Source organism: Rhineura floridana, chromosome 1 (assembly GCF_030035675.1).
Source record: "Rhineura floridana isolate rRhiFlo1 chromosome 1, rRhiFlo1.hap2, whole genome shotgun sequence".
NCBI lineage: Eukaryota > Metazoa > Chordata > Lepidosauria > Squamata > Rhineuridae > Rhineura > Rhineura floridana.
In genome coordinates, this window is record NC_084480.1 from 311285314 (window position 1) to 311303163 (window position 17850).

Sequence of the window (17850 nt, forward strand, 5' to 3'; positions counted from 1 at the left end):
AGTAACTGTCCTCTGGGCTTCCCGATGGGTTGGTACCCGGAGGAGGGCCTTAGATGCGGAGCGAAGTGACCGGGTAGGTTCATAGCGGGAGAGGCGTTCCACAAGATATTGCGGTCCCACGCCATGTAAGGCTTTATAGGCCAAAACCAACACCTTGAATCTGGCTCGGAAGCAGAACAGGTGTTATATGCGCTGACCGGCTGGTCCTCGTCAGCAATCTGGCTGCTGCGTTTTGCACTAGCTGGAGCTTCCGAACTGTCTTCAAGGGCAGCCCTACGTAGAGCGCATTACAGTAATCCAGCCTAGAAGTTACCAGAGCATGAACAACTGAGGCGAGGTCATCCCTGTCCAGATAGGGGCGTAGTTGGGCTACCAACCGAAGGTGGTAGAACGCGTTCCTTGCCACCGAGGCCACTTGCGCCTCAAGAGACAAAGAAGGATAGAAAAGAACCCCCAGACTACGAACCTGTTCCTTCAAGGGGAGTGTACCCCCATCTAGAACAGGGTACACATCCACCATCTGGGCAGGGAAGGCACTCACCAACAGTGTCTCAGTCTTGTCTGGATTGAGTCTCAGTTTATTAGCTCTCATTCAGTCCATTATCGCGGTCAGGCAACGGTTCAGCACATCCACAGACTCACCTGCAGAAGATGAAAAGGAGAAATAGAGCTGCATGTCATAAGCGTACTGGTGGCAACGCACTCCAAAACTCCTGATGACGGCACCCAGAGGCTGCATGTAGATGTTAAAAAGCATGGGGGACAAAACCGACCCTTGAAGGACTCCAAGGTGTTGAGCAATGTTCCCCAAGTACTACCTTCTGGCGACGATCCGCCAAGTAGGAGCGGAACCACTGCGAAGCAGTGCCTCCAACTCCTAACTCCGCGAGTCTCCCCAGAAGGATACCATGGTCGATGGTATCAAACGCCGCTGAGAGATCAAGGAGAATCAACAGAGTGCTACAGAGGGATTGGTTTGCACTTGTTGATGAAGCACTTTGGTTTTTTTGATGTTAAGGGAGCGGCCAAGCTTTTAATATGCTTCTGCAAAGACATTTAGGATAGTTTGAAGATCTTCCTCTGAATGTGCAGAGACTACATTAGAATCATAGAATAGTAGAGTTGGAAGAGGCCTACAAGGCCATTGAGTCCAACCCCATGCTCAAGGCAGGAATCCAAATCAAAGCATTCCCAACAGATGGCTGTCCAGCTGCCTCTTGAATGCCTCCAGTGTCAGAGAGCCCACTGCCTCCCTAGGTCATTGCTTTCATTGTCGTATGGCTCTAACAGTTAGCACATTTTTCCTGATGTCCAGTTAAAATCTGGCTTCCTGCCACTTGAGCCCATTATTCCGTGTCCTGCACTCTGGGACGATCGAGAAGAGATCCCGGCCCTCCTCTATGTGACAACCTTTCAAGTACTTGAAGAGTGCTATCATATCTCCCCTCAGTCTTCTCTTCTCCAGGCTAAACATGCCCAGTTCTTTCCGTCTCTCCTCATAGGGCTTTGTTTCCAGGCCCCTGATCATCCTTGTTGCCCTCCTCTGAACCCGTTCCAGTTTGTCTGCATCCTTCTTGAAGTGCAGAGACCAGAACTGGACACAGTATTCAAGATGAGGCCTAACCAATAGAGGGGATCTAGTACTTCATGTGATTTGGAAACTATACTTCTGTTAATGCAGCCTAATATAGCATTTGCCTTTTTGCAGCCACATCACACTGTTGGTTCATATTCAGCTTGTGATCAATTTCAATTCCAAGATCCTTCTCACATGTCATACTGCTGAGCCAAGTATCCCCCACCTTATAACTGTGCATTTGGTTTCTTTTTGCTAAGTGTAGAACTTTGCATTTATCCCTGTTGAATTTCATTCTGTTGTTTTCAGCCCAATGCTCCAGCCTATCAAGGTCCCTTTGAATTTTGTTTCTGTCTTCCATGGTATTAGCTATGCCCCCCAATTTTTTATCATCTGCAAATTTGATAAGCATGCTCTGTAGCTCCTCATCCAAGTCATTAATAAAAATGTTAAAGAGCAATGGGCCCAGGACCAAGCCCTGTGGTACCCCACTCGTTACTTCCGCCCAGTTTGAGAAGGAACCATTGATAAGTACTCTTTGAGTACGATTCTGGAGCCAACTGTGGATCCATGTAATAGTTGTTCCATCCAGCCCACATTTAGCTAGCTTGCTAATCAGAATATCATGGGGAACTTTGTCAAAAGCTTTGCTGAAGTCAAGATATATTATGTCCACAGCATTCCCAAAGTCTACAAGGGAGGTTACCCGATCAAAAAATGAGATTAGATTAGCTTGGCAGGATTTGTTCTTCATAAATCCGTGTTGGCTCCTAGTAATCACTGCTTATAAATCCATGTTGGCTCCTAGTAATCACTGCATATTATCATCGGCATATTGAAGTTCTGCGACGGAGGTTGTAATTACCTTAGTTTTTGCTTTTAGCCTACTGAGATTAAAAAGCTTTCCATCTGTTCGATATGCAATTTCCACATCAGTGGGAAGTTTCCCCTATGGCAATGAAAATAGCAAATAAGGTTGGAGCAATGACACATCCCTGTTTGACGCCTGATCCCACTTTGAATGGATCACTTTGAGAGCCATTGTTATCCAAAATTGTCGCTGGCATGTTGTCATGGAGTTGCAAAATATTCACAAATTTATCAGGGCATCCAATTTTCAGAAGGATGGTCCAGAGCGCAGTTCGATTTACAGTATCAAAGGTCTTAGTCAGATCAATAAATGCCATATACAGAGGTTGGTTTTGCTCCCTGCATTTTTCTTGAAGCTGTCATGCAGTGAAGATCATGTCCATTATCCCCCTGGAAGGGTGGAAACCATTTTGGGATTCAGGTAGGATGTCTTCTGAGATAGGTAGGAGGCGATTTGCGAGGATTCTTGCAAGGATTTTACCTGCAGTAGCTAGAGGACAAATACCTCGGTAGTTCCCACAATCTGTTCTATCACCTTTCTTGAAAAGAGTGATAATTATGGCATCCCTAAAGTTGTCTGGGATCTCCTCCCTCATCCAGATTTTTTTGATGAGCTTATGAAGACTTCAGCAGGAATCCCATCAGGTCCACTAGCTTTGTTATTCTTCATTTGATTAATGGCTTTACTGACTTCATCCAAATTCGGGGATACTGCAAGCTCATCTCTAATTTGTTGTTGTGGGATTTGCGAGAAGACCTCATCAGCCACAATAGATTTACGATTAAGGAGGTCGTGGTAATGCTCTTTCCAATGCAGTGCAATAGACTCTTTGTCCTTTCGAAGTTTGGTACCATCTGTTGAACGTAAGGGATTTGTACCATAATTTGTTGGTCCGTAGATGGTCTTTGTGGCATTAAAAAAGCCCTGTGCATCTACAAAATGCTGGATTTCTTGAGCTTTCTTTATCCACCAGGCATTCTTTAGTTCTTCTTTGGACCTCAGCCTTTGCACTGGCATAGATTTTTTTCTTAGCAGCACAGGTAATGTCTTTTTGCCATATCTGGAAGGCTTTTCTTTTCTTGTCAATGATATGTTCAATCTCACTATCATTCTCATCAAACCAGTCTTGATGTTTCTTAGTTTGGTATCCAATAGTTTGTTCACATGCTGCAATAATGGAAGTTTTCAGTGTTCCTTGATGTTTTCAGGGAGTTCTGTAGGTAGATGTTCCTTGAGAGTTGTTTGAAAGCAGGCTCGCTTAATAGGATCTTGAAGGGCGTGGATGTTCATTTTATGCCTTGGTTTTCTTCCTTGGAACCTACGTTGAGGAACTATGTTAATGGCCATAGTGGATTGAATTAATCGGTGATCTGTCCAGCAGTCATCGGCACTCATTATGGCCCTAGTGAGGAGTACTCTCTTTGTGACCTGTCTCTGACATACCAGCTCTCATGGAAGAAATGTCTTACCCCAAATATTTACAGCGATCCACCCCAACTTTGGGAAATTTCCCTTCCCAATCCTACATTACTCAGGAGGGCACCCCCACTTTCTGGAGATCATTAGGAAAGATATTGAAAATAAAACTGCTGATATAATGCCATTGTATAAATCTATGGTGAGGCCGCATTTGGAGTACTGGGTTTATCAACATGGGAGTATAACTTCTTACTAATGACACTGTTTTTACCTCTGTTTTCTATTTTCACAGTCTACAGTAAGGGCTCAATGCCAGCTGCAAATACAGTGTTTTCTAATCACACTGACGGGAAGGATCAATCACACATTTTCCTAATGACCATGCCCTCTAATGTAACATTTCCATTCCCTCTGGTTACTCAGCAACCAAGCATGCTCAGATTGTTCTACCAGTACGTTTCATTTAAAAACAACAACAACCTGGAAGTGCAATTATTTGTATTTTCACTTGTACAATACAGCTGAAATACAAACCTTTGTTTGAGCAGTGTTAAGCTTTTGTGCATAAGTTGGGGGGGAGAAAATAAAGGCACCATTGGCAGCAACATAAAAAAGGCCAGCAGAATGGAGGAGAGCAACTGGAAGTTGCTTGTCAGCCTACAGGAAATAAAATGAACGAAGGGAGGAGGAGGGAGGAGGCTAGGAGAGGGAAACGATTGACACACCCATCTAAAAGCATCAGAGCAAAGCATCTGCAAGCACTAGAGATACGGAGTGAAGACTTTTTTTCCTTCCCTTTTCATATTATCAGAGGATTGGGTTAGGACAGATTTACAGGGGAAAAACTGCATGATAGCTTCTGTTTGCCAGTAATGCCATGCGAACCATGCAAATTTAAAGCAGATATGAGTAGCACCAAACACACACTAAACCACCATGTAGATGAGCCCACTGTGTACAGTTCTGGTTGCCTCAGCTCAAAAATGATATTGTAAAGTTGGAAAAGGTTCAGAAAAGGGCAACCAGATTTTCCAGATTTTATTTTCAACACCTTTCCTAATGATCCCTAGCATGGAATTTGCCTTTTTCACAGCTGCCACACACTGGGTTGACATCTTCATAGAATTATCCGCTAAGAACCCAAGATCTTGTTCCTGGTCAGTCACTGCCAGTTCAGAACCCATGAGCGTATATGTAAAAATCAAGGTTTTTTTGCTCCAATAAGCATAATTTTACACTTGTTTGTATCGAATTTCATTTGCCATTTCACTGCCCATTCACTCAGTTTGAGAGGTGCTTGTGGAGCTCCTCACAATCCCTTTTTGTTGTTAACAATCCTGAACAATTTAGAGTTGTTCAGCAAACTTGGTCACCTCACTGCTCACCCCTAACTCTAGATTGTTTATGAACAAGTTAAAAAGCACAGGCCCCAATACTGATCCTTAGGGGACTCCACTTTCTACAGCCCTCCACTGGGAGAGAAATCCATTTATTCCTACTGTCTGCTTCCTGATAGTTAACCAATTTCTGATTCACATGAGGACCTCTCCTTTTATTCTGTGACTGCCAAGCTTACTCAGGAGGCTTTGGTACGGTACCTTGTCAAAAGCTTTTTGAAAGTTCAAGTACACTATGTCAACCAGATCACCTCTATCTATATGTTTGTTGACACTCAAAGAATTCTAATAAATTAGTGAAACAGGCCTTTTCTTTGCAGAAGTTGTGCTGGTTCTGCTTCAGTAGGACTTATTCTTCTATATGCTTGTTTAATTTATCATTAATAATACTTTCTCCCAGTTTTCCTGGGACAGACATTAAGCTAACTGGCCTGTAATTTGTGAGAGCCCCCCGGATCCCTTTTTAAAGATTGGCATGACACTGGCCACTTTTCAGTCCTCAGGTATAGAGACAGATCTGAGGGACAAGCTACATAGTTTTGTTAAAAGATCAGCAATTTCACATTTGAGTTCTTTGAGAACTCTCAGGTGGATACCACCAGTACCCAGCGATTTGTCAGTTTTTGTCTATTAATCCTAGAACTTCACCTCTCATCATCACTATTTGCCTCAGTTCCTCCCTTCCTGCAAATCCTCTACTGTGAAGACAGATGCAAAAAAATTATTTAGCTTCTCAATTGCAGGGAGGATGAATAACTTATCTTAGGATCCAACCTTATGACTAGTAACAGTGCCATCGGCTTTTGTCATATGCTGGCCTCAAGCTAATATGCTCTGAAAACTTGTGAGAGCCAGTAAATGCAGAAGTCAAAGTAAATTATGAAACCCATATGCATGTACACAGAAAGAAACACTTCCATGGTCACTTTGCATACATAGTGTATTTTCACGCCAAAGCATAATGAGGACTGTTGCTCAGCCAGGATTGTGTCATGACAGATCAATGTCCACTGGGTGACATGCAGTCCTTGATAATAATAATAATTGTGGAACTGCTGCCCCTCTGATTTTTTAATAAAGACTTAGAGTGCTTCATAGTTCCTCTTCACTTCTAATTTGCATTAGCCAATGAGAACACAGTGATAAACTGCCATTGCACAGGAAGGGACACGAGCCATGGATGCTGACATTTAATTAAAGAATTAATTGGAAACAAATCTGTTTTCCACAATTTGGGTGTGGCATTTTTAACCCCCCCTAAAATCAGACCTATTATTCTCAGTTCTGTATTGACAGCACGTTCAAAAGAAACAGAGAATACTGTAACTGACATCCTGGTCCAAAGCCCTTCATGCAAAGCACATGCATTGTATGATTGAGGACCATAGTCTCATGGTAGAGCTCACTATTTGCATGTAGATGGTGCCAGGGTCCAGTCCTTGGCATCCTCCAATTAAAATATCTGAAGTACGAGAGCTGAAACAGACCCATGAGACCTTGGGAAGTTCCTGCTAGTAAAAGAAGACTAGCCTTTCCCAACCTAGCACTCTTCAGACGTTTTGGACTACAACTTGCAATAGCCCCAGTCAGCATGGCAAATAGACAGGGATGCTTGTGAACACTAGATGGTGGGGAGCACAACTTGGGGAGGTGCTATTGCACTCATATTTTGCTGTCGGTTTCCCATTGGCATCTGGCTGGCCACTATCAGAAAAGAACACTATCAGTTGCTGGATTAAACCCAGCAAGGCTCTTCTTACATTCTCATGAAGCAGAGACAGTAGGAACAGCTAAGTGGACCTGACCTGGTATAGGACAGCTCTTAACCTATGTTGTATTGTGCATTTGGCCATGATGTGTCAAGGTTCTAGTCTTGGCGTACAAAGCCCTATACAGCTTGCAACCAGATACCTGAAAGACCGTCTTACCCCTTATATATCCAGTTGATCATTGCGCTCTGCAGGTGAGGGCCTCCTGCAGATACCATCTTATCAGGAGGTTCGTTCTGCACAACATAGGAAACGGGCCTTTAGTGTGGTGGCATCTACCCTGTGGAATTCCCTCCCCTTAAATATTAGACAGGCGCCATCTGTGTTATCTTTTCGATGCCTACTGAAGACCTTCCTCTTTCAAGAAGCCTTTTAAGTTGAGACCTTATCCTAGTCTGCGTATGTGTTGGAATTGCTTTTTAATATGTTTTTAAACCTTTTTTAAAAAACAACAACACAACAATATGTTTTTAACCTTTTTTAAGGTGTCTTGAAAGCTTTAAAAAATGTTTTTAAAGATGTTTTGGTTTAATGTATTTTAAAGTCTGTTTTTATGATGTTTTAAAGTGTTTTTAATGCTTTTGTTTGCCACCCTGGACTCCTGCTGGGAGGAAGGGTGGGATAATAATAATAATAATAATAATAATAATAATATGACTGATGCTGATTAGCTCAGTTGTCATGGCAGGGAATGTTTACAAATATTTCATAGGTGGTAGCAGTATGCTTCCAAATACCAGTTGCTGGAAACTGCAGGGGTGGGGTGGGGGGAGTGCTCTTTACTCTCAGGTCATGCTTGCAGGTTTCCCATGGGCAACTGGCCAATAGGATGCTGTGCTAGATGGGCCATTGGCCTGATCCAACAGGCTCGTCTTATGTTCTTATATTCTGACCTCTCTTGGAACAAAGATGTCAACTTCTGCAAGGGAAGGAAAAGTTGTCAGTGCAGCTCGGATAATGAACTCACAGGTTTGAGTTGTAACTTAGTGGGGTACAAGGTACAGGAAGCTAAGAGGCAAGGGAGTAAGAAACAGGGAGTAGGTGGCAGAGGTAATGTCTCAGGAAAGGAAAAGGAGATAGAAGTCCATGCTAGTGGCAGACAGGTGTTATCCCCCTGCAAATACCCCAAAGTCAGTATTTTACTTTCCCCAATTGGAATGCATAATAACAATTCACTGAGGCCCCAATCTGCACTACAGCAGTAGCCTACCACTTGAAACAGCCATGGCTTCCCCCAGTCATCCTGAGAACTGTCATTTGTTAAGAGCGCTGAGAGTTGTTTGGACTCCTATTCACAAGAGCTACAACTCCCAGAGTTCCCTGGCAAGAGGGATTAATTGTTAAATCACTCTGAGAGCTATAGCTCCGTGAAGGGAATAGGGGTCTTCTAACAACTCTTAACAAATGACAGTTCCCAGGATTCTTAAGGGGGAAGTCATGATTGTTTAAAGTGGTATGATACCGCTTTAAATGCATAGTGCAGCTGGGGTCTTACATGGGAGAAGGTATAGACATATTCAGGGGCATCACTGGAGTTGAAGCTCCTCGTGATCTCAGTCTCTAGAGTCAGCAGGAGGCTTTGCCTCCTGTCATCTGTGCCCCAGTTTCCATTTACTTGGTTCCATGGAATTAAATGCGAGCCACTGAAGCCAGTTCAGCACCTGTCTGCAGGGCCTGGCCTGGGTGCTGTTTCTTGACCGTGATAGAGTGGGAAGGGCTGGCATGGTCATGCTATCATGGAGAGACGCTGTAGCATACCTGACATCTCAAGGCAGGGCTGGGAAAGACCTCTGCTGAAGAGTCTGGGGAGCCACTGCCAATCAGTGTAGGCAGTGCCAAGCTGGATGGACCAACCGTCTGATTTAGCATAAGGCAACTCCCTGTGTCTTATTTTCAGTGGTGTGAGAGTGGGGCTGAACGCTGGGAAATTGGTTTTACTTGTGCAGAAAGTGTCTCAGCAGTGAATGCCACTGGCACTTATTCTTTCAAACAAGGAGATAGAAATCAAAAAGATGGCATGGAGCAAGGTCCCCATGAGATCATCCTGAATGGAACTGCACTTAGAGATCTCTGAAGAGAAATAAATGGGATCGGAAGGTTGCCTTACCGTCTGTCTTCCTCGACTTGGAAGGCCAACTGTATTGGAAGAAGAAGGGAGAGGGGGATTCTACTACAGGCGGCCCACTAAAGGTAAAGACACAACTTGAATCTAAAAGGCGTGAGTGCATTGTTAGGAACATTGTTAGGAAGACAGGTATTTTTAACTGGAGATATCTCATTTGTTATGCAAGAATGCTGGCAGAAGTCACGTGGAAAGCTGCTTTGGTCTTATCTAGAACAAATAAACAAAAGCAGCTGAACCTTCCTCAGTGCTATGGATGTAAGAAGGCACTGATTTCCATTCTGGGCTGTATTCGTCACAGTCAGCCCTGTTTCCTTTCTACTGTGGTTTGGTTTCTGCCAAATACTATGCTATTTGTCTCACTGTCTGCTATTTAATGTAAGCTCTCCTGCCTCTAGTAATTCCAGGTCCCAGGCTATGGTCTGAAGGTATACAGGGGCCAACATCATGCTGAAAGAAATAGATATTTGCATCACAAATTCATTTCAATATAAAGGAAATGTCAAAAATGAAAAAAACCCACAGTAGTTTACTGTGTATCATTTTAATGGGTCTGCGACCATATATCAATCAACTAACTGTGTATCATTTGCAGACTTAAAAATAACAACAGCATTTTCTTGACTAATTTCCATTCCTGACCACAGGCGAACATGCAACATGCAGCAATTTCCTTGTCCTTTTTTGTCAGAATTGTCTGACATCGCTACTCAGTGCTCAAAAACAGGTAGATTATTAGGTGCAAGCTGGGTTTTCTGTGATGTGGCCAGGACCAGCCCTACCATTTGGCACAGTGAGGCAACTGTCTCAGATAGCAAATGCTGGGAGTGGGGCAATGGCAAGATACCCCTGGGTCTTTGTCCTGAGTCCCCTAGTCATACCCTTCTGTTGGAGGGCAGAGCTGTGAGGACTGCACCTTGATAAATAACCTGCTGTCCTCAGGTGTGGCCTACTGTGGAAGTAAGATTCAACTGCCAGTCAACTCTGCTTCTATATATTAAATGTATATCATATGTGTTTGTGTGTGTGTGTGTGTGTGTATCTTGTCCACCTCAGCAAAATGTCTTAAGCTGACCCGGGTTTAGCTTCCAAGCAGTATGTATTCCGCATGAATCTCTATAACTCTTTGTAACTCTTTGCTGGCAAATATAGGCCCTGGTCCTCATGCACAATAGCAGGCTAAGTACGTGCCAAAATTGCACATAAGGCTTGCTCTTCCCTTCAAATATATGGCTGGCACCCATTTGACTGTGCTGATGGTCTTCTGGGATAGTGAGTGGTTATCAGAATAAAACCAATTTTTGGATTGTGGGAGTTGAAAAAGCACCCTTTCCATTTGGAAACCCCTCTGTTCCTAAGAGTCTGATGTGATGAGCCTGTTCTATCCGTGTAAGTCTCTCCACCTGATATGGAGCTATGATTCTGCAGAGTTTTAATCACACAGAGGACCTATGTGGAGTAGATTCCTTTTCAGATCTTTTCTCTCCAATGTGTGGAAGGTGGTGAGGGCAAGGAAGCATGCATGTGACAGCAGAGGGGTTGGACAAGCTAGTGCAACTTCTGCTGACCTTCCTCTAGTCATTCTAGACCCAAGTTATGGTGTGAAGGCACATGGGACCGATAGCATGCTGAAGCTAAGCAGATCTGGGCCTGGTCTAGGCCTAGATGGGTGACCATTTGGGAACCACATGTATGGTGCTTTGGATTCCATGGCAGAAGAAAGGAAATAAATAAGCAAACACCCAAATATTGTGTGTGTGTGTGTTGTATTCAGCTATGTCCTATAGAGTAGACCCATTGAAATTATGAACCTAAGTCATGCCTTTTAAGTAGGACTAGCATTGAATACCACCCATAATTCCACACACATCACATACATATAATGGAACATTAATACTAGGAGATTGGAATAATATATTGTGAACATAGTCATTAATTATATTGGAAAATCCATGAGGGTTAGGGATCCCTGACAGAGCCTTGCTGCACTGAAGCAACTGAACATCAACCTGAATATTCAACAGGTGGGGGGGAAATAAGTTAGTTTTCACTAAGATGTGACTTTAGAGAGAACCCGAGTTGTAAACATTGCCAGTGAAGTACAATTCCATTTTCCTCTTCAATTTACATTTCTTCCACAAACCTTTCTCAATAATTTATCAAGACTTTAAGTATAATAATATTGTTAATTGATAGAAGTAATTTTGGTGCTTTTCAAGTTTAGTGAATCTCTAGTGTACAATAACACTTTCATCATGGGCACTGAAAATATGTAGAGATGCCTATTTTCAATAATTAAAGCTATGTATTGTGGATTAATTTTATAACAAAATGGAAAGAAGGATATATATGGTGTGTTTCATACTGAAAAAAATGTACCTGTGTGTTGTAACTCTACAGTCAGGACAAACCCAGAATATTTGTCTGCTTCAACAATGATTTCTAATGCCATCCCAAAGGATGGTGGCTGGGCCATTTAAATTAATCATATTTCATATAAAATTGTGTTTTGTTACAGGCATAAAATGAGCCCTGGGGCTGATGGGAGTCATAATCCACAAGAGCTGGAAGGCACCAGGTTGGTGGAGGCTGATCCACAACGCGCATAAACAACTACATCCATCCCTGTCCTGAAACAAGTGCGAGCACAAGTCCTAAGAACATCATCTTGCTAATTTTCTCCCTGGCTCCCTTGGACAATCTATATTTATAGGCTCAAACCTATTTTCCTTCTCCTTTTTGGTCTCCAGAGGTTCTCCCAAGCATACTTTAAAGCAGTGCCCCTGTAGTTAATTCAGCTTACATGATGTCGAGACTTGTCCTATGTGCTGTGTCGTTTAGTAAGGCTCCGGGCCAAAACAGAAACTGACAACATTTGTTGACCTTTTCCTCAAACACTGCTCAGGATCTCCGCCTATTCATTTCTCCTTGGCTTTTTAGTTACAGTATCTGAGGTGACAACTTGTGGTAACACCATGTACTGAGAGATACAGAAAGGGCAGCAGAAGGTGCGGGCACCCCCCCCCCCAATGACACAGCAAAGTATCTTGTGAATAGAACCAATCGAGGGTGGGAAAAGTAAGGAAATCTCGCATATAGGACAGGAACGTGACTTTATTTCCAGTTCTCATTGTGATCTCTGTGCCAAGCTGTGTGGTAAGTTAAGGAAGCATGCTTGAACTGACCACTTTTATTTTGAAGGGGCGGTGAAAGCCACAGGACCCAACTTTGTAACAGCTGGATTGGGACCTCACACCAGTTTCCTGCTGAAAATTACAGAGGGCAAAAAGCAGCTTGTATATAGGGATGTGTGTGATTTTCAGCAGGGAACTGGCATAGGATTGCTTCTCAGAGCAGGGCTCTGCAGTTACTTTTTCTTCAACATAAAAGTGGCCGGGTGAGAAGCATGAATGAGATGAGGCATGAGTGAGGCATGAATAATGCAAGTGTAGTTTGGCCCTCACTGCTGATGGGAGCTGATGACACCTGGCTATTACAGGTTGTTGCAATCCTTCCCTAGCCCCCTTGAAAACAGATGTGGAGACCGAGCTGGTTTTTGAACTTGCAATGTAGGTGGATTCCATGTTAGGGATTATTAGGAAAGGGATTGAAAATGAAACTGCCAATATCATAATGTTGTTGTATAAATTTATGACGTGAGCACACCTGGAGTACTGTGTACAGTTCTGGTCACCACAAAGAGAACACAAGTAGAGTTAGCAAAGGCTCAGAAAAGGGCAACCAAAATGATCAAATGGTTGAAGCTATGGTTACGACATTTGAGCATTTTTCGTTTAGAGAAAAGGTGAGTAAAAGAGTATATTATGCATGGTATGGAGAAATTGGATATGGAGGAGTTTACTTCCTCTCTCATAATAGTAGAACCTGGGGTCATCCAATGAAGTTAAACATTGGGAGAGCCAGTGTGGTGTAGTGGTTAGTGTGTCAAATCCCCACTCAGCCATGAAGCTCATTGGGTGACCTTGGGCAAGCCAATGCCTCTCAGCCTAACCTACCTCATGGGGTTGTCATGGGGATAAAATGAAGAGAGGGAGAAACATATTTGTATTCCACCTTGAACTCCTTGGAGGAAAGGTGGGACTTAAATTCAAGAATGAATGAATGAAAGGAAGAACGAAAGAAAGAATGAAAGATGCAGGGCAAACCAAACAAAAATACTTCCTCATACAGTACATAGTTAACCAATGGAATTAGTTCCTGATATATTTAGTGATGGTCACCAACTTGAATGGCTTTGAAGGAAGATCAGGCAAATTCATGGTGGGTAAAGCTGGCAATGGCTGCTACATTATTATACCTCCACTGGCAGCAGACAGAGTGCTCTGCACGCAGGTCCTGCTTGCAGGTTTCCCATAGCCATTGCACACCATATAATCAAAGCACATTTAAAGCACATGGCTTCCCCCAAAGAATCCTGGGAACTGTAGTTTACCTCTCACAGAACTACAATTTCCAGCTCTCTCAACAAAGTAACGTTCCCAGGGTTCTTTGAGGGAAGCCATGTACTTTAAATGTATGTACGAAGCCCTGGTTGGCTACCTTGAGAGCAGCACTCTAGACTAGATGGAACTTTGGCTAATTCAGCAGGGTCCTTCTGATGTTCTTATTCATTTATTTGTTTATTAGATTTATATCCCACCTTTTCTCCCAGTAGGAGCCCAGATCCTTATGAGCCTGCTTAAAAACTTTCATTTTGAGCTTTCAGCATGCAAGGCTGCTGCTGCTGGGCAGTGTATTTTGCATCTTTTTCCTGCCCTTGAAAACATGCGTGAGGTCTGAGCTGGCATTTGAATCTGAAATGCAGAGTTGCCTCCTAAAAGTACTGAAGGTGTTTCAACAGGGTGTTGTTCCCATGGGCATTCTGACCCAGTCGTGCTGCTGCAGGGATGAGACTGTGCTGGGACCATCAAGGGGCAAGCATTTCCACCTGCCTTGCCCCCCACCCCTGCTCTTAGTGACATTTGTTTGGGGACTGTCCTTTACCAGGAAGATGAATGTTTTTGGTTTGCTGTTCCTGTTTTTTTAGCTTTTCCGTTATTGTTAGTTTTTATTGTTAGTCTCTTAATGTTTTGATGTTTGCATGTTCTGCTTTGTACGTCGCTTAGAGTGGCTGACAATTCAGCCAGATAAGCGACTAATAAGTCGAATAAATAAAAGTGCCCAGGAAATACAGCTAGGAGGCTGAGGAGAACCACATGGTTGGGACTCTGAGGTTTCTTTATTTTATTGTATTGTAAATGAAGAATGCCCCCCATTGACCACTTCATCATAAACCAAAAAAGGAAACACCCTAAGGTATGCCAGATCCCACCCCAACACCTTAAAATGTTTCTCATTTGTAAAGGAGGAAGAAAAGGGTAAAAGAAAATGGAACTTGAGTGGAGTTCCTAAGAATTAAATATATGCCTCTGTTAATGAGCAATAGTGATAGCTTTCATAGAATCATACAGTTGGAAAGGACCTGTAAGGCCAATGAGTACAACCCCCTGCTTAATTCAGGAATCCAAATTAAAACATACCCAACAGGTGCGTGTCCAGCTGCCTCTTGAACGCCTCCAGTGTTGGAGAGCCCACCACCTCCCTAGGTAAATGGTTCCACTGTTGTACTGCTTCAATGGTTAGGAAGTTTCTCCTGATGTTCAGTCCACATCTGGCTTCCTGCAACTTGATCCCATTATTCTGTACCCTGCACTCTGGAATGATCGAGAAGAGATCCTGGCCCTCTTCCGTGGCAACCTTTCAAGTACTTGAAAAGTGCAATCATATCTCCCTTCAGTCTTCTCTTCTCCAGGCTAAACATGCCCTGTTCTTTCAATCTCTCCTCATACGGTTTTGTTTCCAGGTTCCTGATCATCCTCGTTGCCCTCCTCTGAACGTGTTTCAGTTTGTCTGCATTCTTCTTAAAGTATGGTGTCCAGCTTTGTGCATGTGTGGGTCTCTGTGTATGTCTGTATTTAAAGTTTATGAATGTGTGTAAGTCCAGTCCCACTCACTATTAGAATGTGGCCCCCAACAACCTTCTACCAGGATAATTTGGCCCTCAGCACAAACCGGGTTCCTCAGCTCTGCGTTAGAGAATACATAATGGAAATGGTATTATGAAAGCATTCTTATCTCTCAAATGGTATTGCATCTTCACAATATTATCCATCAGATCTCCTTAGAATGGCATAGAGGCATTTTTATTCACAACAGCAGGAGGTATGTGAGCACCCACTGGTGTGCTGTAACATGTTTGCTTGTCTCTTTCAAAATAAAAATGTATCAGCTCTGATTTGAATTCCATTTGGGGGATTGCTCTATATCAAGGGCTCTTTTTATCACAACTGCTTGACTGTGTTTCACTTGCCTCAGGCCAAGGAAACGGATATGGATTTTGGAAGAGTTTGGCATACAACATCTATGTTAGGCTTTTGTCCTGCCTGCCAAAAAATAGCATTGGGCCAAAATCTCCCTTCCATTTTAACACTCTGATAGCAGAGTACAAAGTTTTGGGGTCTTGTTATTTAAGCTATTTTGGTGGGGATGCGAAAAGGGGCAAAAACTACTGCTGCCGACAGGTGAAGAATTTCTCAGTTGTGTCTTCTCTCCAATTCTCATTTTTTAAATCCCAAGTTCAGTTCTCCCCATTTCCACATTAGGTTGTGAGTTTGTTGTTAAAAAACAGCAATATAAGAACATAAGAAGAGCCTGCTGGATCAGGTCAGCGGCACATCTAATCCAGCATCCTGCTCTCACAGAGACCGTCTAGATGCCCATGAGAAACCCACAAGCAGGACTGAGTGCCAGAACACCCTCCCCTCCTACAGCTTCCAACAGCTGGTATTCAGATGCATGCTGCCTCCAATAGTGGAGGTAGAGTTTGACCAGTTTCACTCTGACTTTGAGACCTAAGTGGCCTTGATTGCTCTGGAGGATGATTATTATGTGGATCTACCAGAGGAGAGCTGAAGGAAGACCAGAAATGAAGCCAGGAGTCAGCTCTAAAGAACAAACCAAAACACGACAGAGCTGGGAAGGCTGGTTTTGCTCATGCAAAACCCAAAACAAAAAGGAGGCCAGTCTTGGTGGCTAGGGCCAGTCCAGAGTCTAAGAATACTGGTCTGCCCAGGAAGCTACTATAATACACAGTTCTGATGGCTGTTGGTACGAAAGGCTGTCACTATCCCTACTGACCTTTTTGGAGGTTTAGATCTGCAGAGAGGGCTATCCTTGTAATTCCCAGGAGAACCAGGAGAGAACTTCCTCTGTGGCAGCCCATCAGGTTTGGAACTCCCTCCCCACAGGGGTGCATGTTGCACCTTCATTGTACAGCTTTTGTTCTATGCTGAAGATGCACCTCTTTACCCTGGCCTTCGAAAGTTAAGGTCTTTTGTTTTATGGGACCCACCACTTTTGCTGAATGTATACTGCTCTGTTCCATTTGGAGCAGTTTCCCTCATTTTGTCATTTTAATGGTTTTATCAGCTGCTAGGCTGTTAAGTGGTGCAGCCCAACGGGACCGTGGGTGGTATTTATTTTCAAGGTTGTGCTAGTGCAAGAGTTAGCTCTAGCACAATGGGATTTTCCTCTCTCCCATCCCCTCTTGCGCAGGCCCCACACCATCTCCAAATGTGCTGTGGAGGGTTTGGGGGAACTGTGCACATGTGTAGGGGTAGTGTTGCCTGGGGGAGAGGAGCTCTCACTTGGTGATCCGTGTCACTGTCCAGTGGCGATTTGTGATCATGCCCCTTGACCCAATGATTGCAGGGATCATGAAGCAGGAGGTCCACCCTCCCAGCCCCAGCCGCAGGGGCCATCAGCTGCTGGCACTGGGCCCTGTGGAGATTGTTCCACTGCACAAGGAGAAATCCTCGCACTGATGGAACCATCTGCTTAGTACTACACTGAACACAATCCCATGTGTCAAATGCTGCAATAGCTGCCAGTGAGCTACTGGGCCCAATTCAAGGTGTTAGTACTAGCATAAAAAGCTCGAAATGGCTTGCAGCTCAAGTACCTAAAATATACCCAATATCTACAATCTCGGACCCTACAATTGACAGATAAGGCCTTGTTGGTGGTCCAGTCACTGAGAGTTGCCTGGCTGGCATTGACCTGTGAAAGGGCCCTGTCAGTTCCCCATTTTTTAAATGCCTGACCTGGTGGGGTGCATCTGTCTCCTTCATGACTGGAGGAAGTTAAAAACTTTCCTGTTTGATGGCCAAAAGACACCGTTCCTGGCAACCCTGAGATCAATGGTTAGAATCATAGAATTGCAGAGTTAAAAGGGGCCTATGAGGGCATCGAGTCCAACCCTCTGCTCAATGCAGGAATCCATCTTAAAGCATACCTGACAGGTGGCTGTCCAGCTGCCTCTTGAATGCCTTCCGTGTTGGAGAGCCCACCACCTCCCTAGGCCGTTGGTTCCATTGTCGTACGGCTCTAACAGTCAGGAAGTATTTCCTGATGTTCAGCCAAAATCTGGCTTCCTGTAATATGAGCCCATTATTCCATGTTCTTTTTAACAGATTTTTTCTGAATGTTTTGAACTGTTTTACAATGTTTTTAATGTTTTTAGAATGCTTCTTACAGATTTATTTATTTATTTGTTTGTTAATCACCTAATACCAAGCACTCTCTAGGCAACATCAATAGATTCGAAAAAGCATACAAAAATCTAAAGCAAGTATGAT